Genomic DNA, 7,659 nt, shown 5'->3' on the forward strand with positions numbered 1-7,659 from the left:
GACCTACCCCCATCTTGGTAATGAGAAATTTTCCCACCTCCTTAATTCTGACTCTGACTGTGATGCCCTGCCAATCAATTGACTGTCTAGGTCTCATACCTGAAATCAAACAGGGCTAATGCCTCTATGTCCCTGCCTTCCTCCTCATATTGCAAATTACATTGATAAGGGCAAATGTAAGAGATGTTGAATCCTATTGGTGACTTTAGGTTATATAATGTATCCTAGTATAGTGAGGGCTTATTTTGAATTGTCATTTGAAATACCAATAATAGAGACAATGAAATTTTAGAATATCTTCTGCCATCAAAAGGGGAAAAGCCAGTTTTATTTATATTTATTCTTATTACCTGGATTCTGAGCATATTTTGAAGGACAAACATGTTTTATTATAGAGAACTTATTTGACCTTCACAGACTTAAAATGGAGTGCTTGATATATTTATAGATCCCATCCCACAACTTTTGTTACAAGTGAAATTATTTTAGCAACTTTTAAGTGAATTCAGTTGTGCTTTGGGGTCATCATCTTATAAAAAGGAAATTAGTTGGTTAATAATGATGTTATAGAGAACTAGAAGAATCTCATTTGCCTAAGGGATGATAGCTAAAGTGAAATTTTTTCAGTTGGTTTTACTTAAAAGTTGTTATTAATGATCATTCTATGTATATTATAGTTATACTATAGAAAATATTAGGTAATATAATATAGGTAATAGAGCATAGGCAATAGGATATTTGACTACAGAATCTTTCCTTTTTACATTTTTTCAGGTATTATTTGAATTTGCTGTCCTAAAAATGTAAATTCTCTGGCCTAGTGGTGATCATATCAGCACTATCAAGGTTGGATGTAGCATTCCTTAACCGGACCTGGTCATTGTAACAGCCAACTAGAATTGTATTAAGATCTATTTTATCAAAGAGGATCTCTACAAGTGACCTGAAGTAGAGAAGGAAATTCACTAGCACCTGCTCTGAGGACCCACTCATTCCAGTAATACTAAGGGGAGTGAGATCTCCACAGGACAAAGGCCTGTATCTGAATATGTTTCAGAGTAGCAAGCACCATATTGTCATTATCATCATCATGCTCCTCCTCCTCCTCTTCTTCACAAATATTTCCTACTTCAGTTCTTCCTGAGTTTGCAATGAATGAACTTTGAATCCTATTTTTCGGTTCCTGCTTTGGCTTTTGTTCCCCCACCATCAGCAATAACTGCAATTTCCTTTGTCCTTTGGACTCTACATATTCCTTATTTTCCTCCACTCCCTAACGTACAGTCATCTAGATCTCTGTTGTCTGAAGGGATCTTGACTCCTAAACTCACTAATGGGGTGGCTGTCAAACTTGCTTAAGTTGTTTTTTATAGGGAAGACAATGTTTGCATTGCTGTGCTTGAAGAAATGACCAATGCTCTCTAGATGTATATATCTTATGGCACTTGTTTTATCTATCTTTTGTGGTTCTTGATAAGTGGAGAGTCACTTCAAACCCTTCTTGTAAATTTGGTCTATTATGAGTTAAGGTTTAATCAAAGGGAACATAAACAGTATAAGTCCTCCCCATTTCCCTCTTTTCTAATGTCACCTTTGTACCTCAGCAAGGGGACTCCTCCCTTTTGGGTTTTTCCTTGTCTGTTGGAGGACTGCCTTCCATACATTTAAATTGTAAAGATCCTAAGAAAAAATGGGGTCTTTTTGTGGATCAAAGATGGAATGTGAGAATGAATTCATTTGGATCCTTCACTTTACCAGTTAGTAGTAATCAGTTTGTGATTTTGTTAAGTCTCCCAACTTATTTTTGTACCTCTGGACCCTTCTTTAGTCCAAAATGAGCAGGTGATCTCACATTAAGACTACCTCCAGAGAAAGAGAACTGATGAACTCTTCTGATTGCAGATTGACATATTTTTTCACTGTTTTCCTTGCTTTTCACTTGCCCCTGCCCACCCAACATAGAAGAGGGGAAATATTTGCATTGTGGGTATTATATATCTTGACTTTTCAATGGTGTGGAGGGGTAGGAGGGAGAGAATTTGGAACTAAAATTGTTTAAATTGTTTATGTAAGCTAATGTATGCATGTTGCTATTTCATAAAGTTTGATTGTTAGTACTGAGAAGTTTATATCTGGGGGCAGCTAGGTGAGGCAGTGAATAGAGCACTGGCTCTGGAGTCAGCAGTACCTGAGTTCAAATCCGACCTCAGACACTTAATAATTACTTAGTTGTGTGGCCTTGGGCAAGCCACTTAACCCCATTGACTTGCAAAAAAAAAAAAAAAAGAAGTGTAAATCTAATTCATGTTTCTGTCAGATGGGTTAGCATATTTAATGAAAAATTAAAGTAATCTTTTGGAATTTTGATTGGTAGGGCACTAAACAAGTAGTTTAATTTAGGTTCAATTGTCATTTTTATTATATTATCTTGGCCTATCCATGAGCAGTTAATATTTGCCCAGTTATTTACATCTGAGTTTATTTCTGTGAGAAGGGTCTTCTAATTGTTTTCAAAAAGTTTCTGAATCTGCTTTGGCAGGTAGACTCCCAGATTCTTTATATTGTCTGAAGTTACTTTGAATAGGATTTTCTATCTCTTGCTTTTTTAAATTTATTTATTTATTTTGATTTTGACAATTCTTCCCCTTATTTCATATACCATCCCTGCCCTGCTCTTCCCCCCCCTCAAGGCAATCTGTTCCTCTTTTCATTGCTTCTATGGTATACTTTGATCTAAGGTGAATGTGATGAGACAGACATTATATCCTTAAGGAAGAAAAATAAAGTATAAGAGATAGCAAAATTACAGACTAAGATAACAATTTTTCTTTTTTAATTAAAGGTAATTGTGTTTGGTTTTTGTCAAACTCCAAAATTCTTTCTCTGGATACAGACATTATTCTCCATCACATACATTCCCCAAATTGTGCCCGATTGTTGCACTGATGGAATGAGCAAGTCCATTAAGTTTGATCATCACCCCCGTGTTGCTGTTAGGGTGTACAATATTTTTCAGGTTTTGCTCATCTTACTCAGGATCAGTTCATGCAAATCCCTCCAGGCTTCCCTCTATTCTCATCCCTCCTGGTTTCTGATAGAACAATAGTGTTTCATGACATACATATACCACAGTTGGCTAAGCCATTCCCCAATTGAAGACCATTCACTTAATTTCCAATTCTTTACCATTACAAAAAGGCTGCTATGAATATTTACATAAAAGTGATGTTTATAGCCTTTTTCATCATCTCTTCAGGGAATAGACCCAGGAGTTGTATTGCTAAATCAAATAGTATGCACTCTTTTGTTGCCCTTTGGGTACAATTCCACACTGCTCTCCAGAAAGGTTGGATGAGTTCACAGCTCCAATAACAATATATTGGTGTCCCAGATTTCCCACATTCCTTCCAACATTGATCATTATCCTTTCTGGTCTAGTTGACCAGAAAGGTGTGAGGTGGTACCTCAGAGATGTTTAAATTGGCCTTTCTCTAATAATTAGTGATTTAGAGCAATTTTTCATATGATTGGTAGGGCACAAAACATATAGTTTTAATTTTGGAAGAATTGACATTTTTATTATATTAGCTCAGGCTATCCATGAGTAGTTGACATTTGCACAATTATTTAAATCTGATTTTATTTGCGTGAGAACTGTTTTGTAATTGTTTTCAAAAAGTTTTCTGAGACTGCCTTGGCAGGCAGACTCCGAGGTATTTTATTTTGTCTAAGGCTAATTTGAATAGGATTTCTCTTTCTAGCTCTTTCTGCTGCATCTTGCTAGTTGTATATAGAAATGTTGAGGATATATATGAGGGTTTATTTTGTATCCTGCAACTTTGCTAAAGTTGCTAATTATTTCTAGTAGTTTTTTAGATGATTTCTTTGGAATTTCTAGGTCTACCATCACGTCATCTGCAAAGAGTGAGAGTTTTGTCTCTTCCTTCCCAATTCTAATTCCTTCAATTTCTTTTTCTTCTATTATTGCTGAAGCTAACATTTCTAACACAATATTAAATGGCAATGGTGATAACAGGCATCCTTGTTTCTGTTCCCTTTTTCTTCTCTTCTAACATAACACAATATTAAATAACAATGGTGATAATGGGCATCCTTGCTTCACTTCCCTTGGAAGAGAAGGCTCAGGTTTGCTGGATTGTGAATTCTTGTCTCCATTTCAAGGTCCGTTGCTCTTTGGAATACTGCATTCCAGGGCCTTTGACATGTTGAAATGTTGATGTAGTCAGTTCCTGTGTAATCCTTACTGTGGCTTCTTGGTATCTAAAGTATCTAAATTGTTTCTTTCTAGCTCCTTCAGTATTTTCTCTTTTATCTGGTGGTTTTGGAATTTGGCCACAATATTCCTTAGTGTTTTCATTTGTGGATCCCTTTCTGGAGGGGATCAATGTATGCTTTCAATAAATATTTTTCCCACTGGCTCCATATCAAGAGCAGTTGTCCATCACTACATCCTGTAATATTGAGTCAATGTTTTCAGGAAGCCCTATAATTCTTAAGCTGTCTCTCCTGATTCCATTCTTGGGGTCAGTTGTTTTGACAATGAGGTATTTTACATTTTCTTCTATTTTTTAGGGTTTTTGGTTTTTGTTTAACAGATCTTTGTTGTCTCATGAAGTCATTTGTTTCCACATACTCCATTCTTTTATTCTGAGATGAATTTTCTTCATTTAACTTTTGCAACTCCTTTTCCAATTAGTTGATTCTATTTTTGTAAAACTTTTCCATTTGCTCAATTGAGGTTTTGAGAGAATTATTTTCTTTTTGCATTTGTCCAATTGTACTTTCGAAGTATTTATTTCCTTTTTGCAAGGTGATAATTTTCTCTTTTCCAAATTTTCTGAGGGATTTTTATACTTCTTCCTGATTTCTTCCAGGAAGTCTTTCTGGGTTGGAGACCATTCTCCTCAGAAGTTCTAGATCTCTTTGAGTTAGGGTCTTTGCATTCAAGAGTTTCTATGGAACCCCCTTCTGCTGGCTTTGCTTCATTTTCCTAGGAGCTTGTGTTAGGGGAGGGGCTGGTTCAAAGAAGTTTGGTGTTGATATCTAAAGATGATTTGCTTACTGGGATTAGTAACTGCAAGTGGGAGGCCATTAGAGGGCCCATTGTGTGGTGTGGCCAGTAGGGGCAACTGGAGGCTTTGCTCATTGGGATTAATAACTCAGTGCCCTGGTCACTGGGGGATGCTGATTGCTTTATCTGGAATACCTGTCACTGTGATTGGACTCCCTCTTCCATGGTCTGGAGGGGTTGAGGGTGCTGTTTTGGATACTTTTCTCTTAGATCAATGTAAGCTGGGCTTGTGGTGAAATAATTAATTGCACTATTCACAGCTGAGGGAGCTCTGCTGTCCATGCCTAAACCTGGGGTGGGAGTGGGGTAGGTATTATTTTGTTTGTTCTGGGAATTTTATAGGTTCTGTGACTTTTGGTTATCTGTTGTGAAAAATATAAACTATTTGAAGTTACTGTAATATTATTGAAACCTGAAATTAATAGCTAATGATTTTGCAGGGAAAATGTTAGGGAAAATATCAGGACTACCTCCAGGGTTCCTGATATAACTAAATAATGTGTAATATAATAATGGAAATATTGTTTTATAAAATCAAATAATTTATATACATATATATATATATATGTATGTATATATATATATATATATATATATATATATTAATATGTATTGACTTGAATACCTGGCTGTTCTTACTACTTTTTTATTACATTGGAATTAATGACACATGTTGAAAATTTAAAGTCTGGGGCAGTGAGGTGATGCAGTGGATAGACCATGGACCCTGGAGTCAGGAGGAACTCAGTTCAAATGAAGCCTCAGACTCTTAATAATTATCTAGCTGTGTGACCATGGGCAAGTCACTTAAGCACACTGCCTAGAAAAAAATATAAAGGAAGATAATTGAAAGTCATGTAAGATGTTCTAATGGTTTTAAAGAATTCTGAAAGCAAGACATGTATCTATTTTAAACATGGTCAATAACTAAATGGTTTCATTGTAGAAAGTAGCTTTTATGAAGAAAAATCCTGTTCTACAAGTGAATTAGTATCGTTGTATTTTTACATCCCAAGTTTACAGCATTGTCCTTAGGTACATGAGCAATGGTTGACAGAATTAATTATAATTTTTGTCTGGATCTCTTTGCTGATACACAATCGGAATCAAAGCCTGGCACAGTCTGATTCCTTTAGTGTACATGGCACCTGAAGTTCTCGTTATAGGTGATAGCTATGTTACAGTATATTGAAAATTGATCTGTCTGACATCAGGTATGTTGAAATAGACAAAACTATGCCAATGAAACCATTAGCCCTATGGGGCTGGCCCTGGAGTCAGGAAGGATATGATTTCAAATCTGATCTCAACACTTCAATAATTACTGAGCTGTGTGACCTTGGACAAGCCACTTAGACCCATTGTCCAGTATTGTTTGCTCAATCTTTTTTCTGAGGTTCCTTTCTCTAGGTGACCAGTTGTAAATCTCTGAGAAGGACCTCTGTAGGATGCCATTCAGCTGTACTGGTCCTAATAGTCACCATCTTATGACTTTGACACAGATGAGCTCACAATACAATGCATTCACCTCCAAATGCATGCTGAAAGTCCCAGGTGAATCTGGGTTCCAATAATTTGAGGGGAGATTGATGCAGGTAATTATTAATATTATTTCTGATTTGTTGTTTAATCCACTCATTCTTTAAAATTCTGGATTACACAAACTTCAAATTACTAAAGGAGAACCTGTGGCCTGCTGAGCTAACAGGACTTGAGTGACATGAGCAACAGATTCTTAGTCATTTAGTTGAAAGAGTCTTCAATTATTTTCAAATCTTTAAAAACTACTTTATTCATTTATTTTCCCAACCTAATACAACAGTAATTTTCAATAATCATTTCTTCAATCATTTCTTCAAGATTTTGAGTTTCACAATTTTCCCGCTCCCTCCATTCAATCTCCAGAATGTGATCTAATATAGATTATACATGAATAATTAGGTAAATCCGGTTTTGAAAGAACAATCAAATTGAAAAGGAAAAAAATATTAAAGAAGTAAGCAAACATAATACATCAGATTAATTTTTAAAATTGATGACAGTAAGCTTTGATCTGCATTCAATCTCCATAGTTTCTTCTCTGGACATGAATGATATTTTCTATAACAAGTCTTTTAGTCTTTGAGTGTTATACTGCTGAAATGATCAAGTCCATCAAAGCTGATCATCATTTCACTCAGCACCAATTCCACCAAGTCTTTCCAGGCTATTCTAAAGTCCCATCCCTTATGATTTCCTATAGAATATTAGTGTTGTATCACATTCCTGTACCACGACTTGTTCAGTTTTTACTCAGTTGCTCCATACCCAATCAATTTCTGATTCTTTGTGAGTACAAAAAGAGCTATGAGTTTCTTTCCATTTTTTCAAGATCTCTTTGGGATCCAAAGGGTAGGAACATTTTTGTTGCCCTTTGGGCATAATTCCAAGTTACTCTCTAGAAACTTTGGATCACTTCGAAACTCCACCAACAATTCATTGGTGATCCAGTTTTCCCACATCCTCACCAAGAGTGATCATTTTCCTTTTGAGATGTATTGGCCAATCTGATAGGTATGAAGTGTTAT

The sequence above is a fragment of the Macrotis lagotis genome, unplaced genomic scaffold, assembly GCF_037893015.1.
Source record: "Macrotis lagotis isolate mMagLag1 unplaced genomic scaffold, bilby.v1.9.chrom.fasta BILBYCTG006, whole genome shotgun sequence".
Lineage (NCBI taxonomy): Eukaryota > Metazoa > Chordata > Mammalia > Peramelemorphia > Peramelidae > Macrotis > Macrotis lagotis.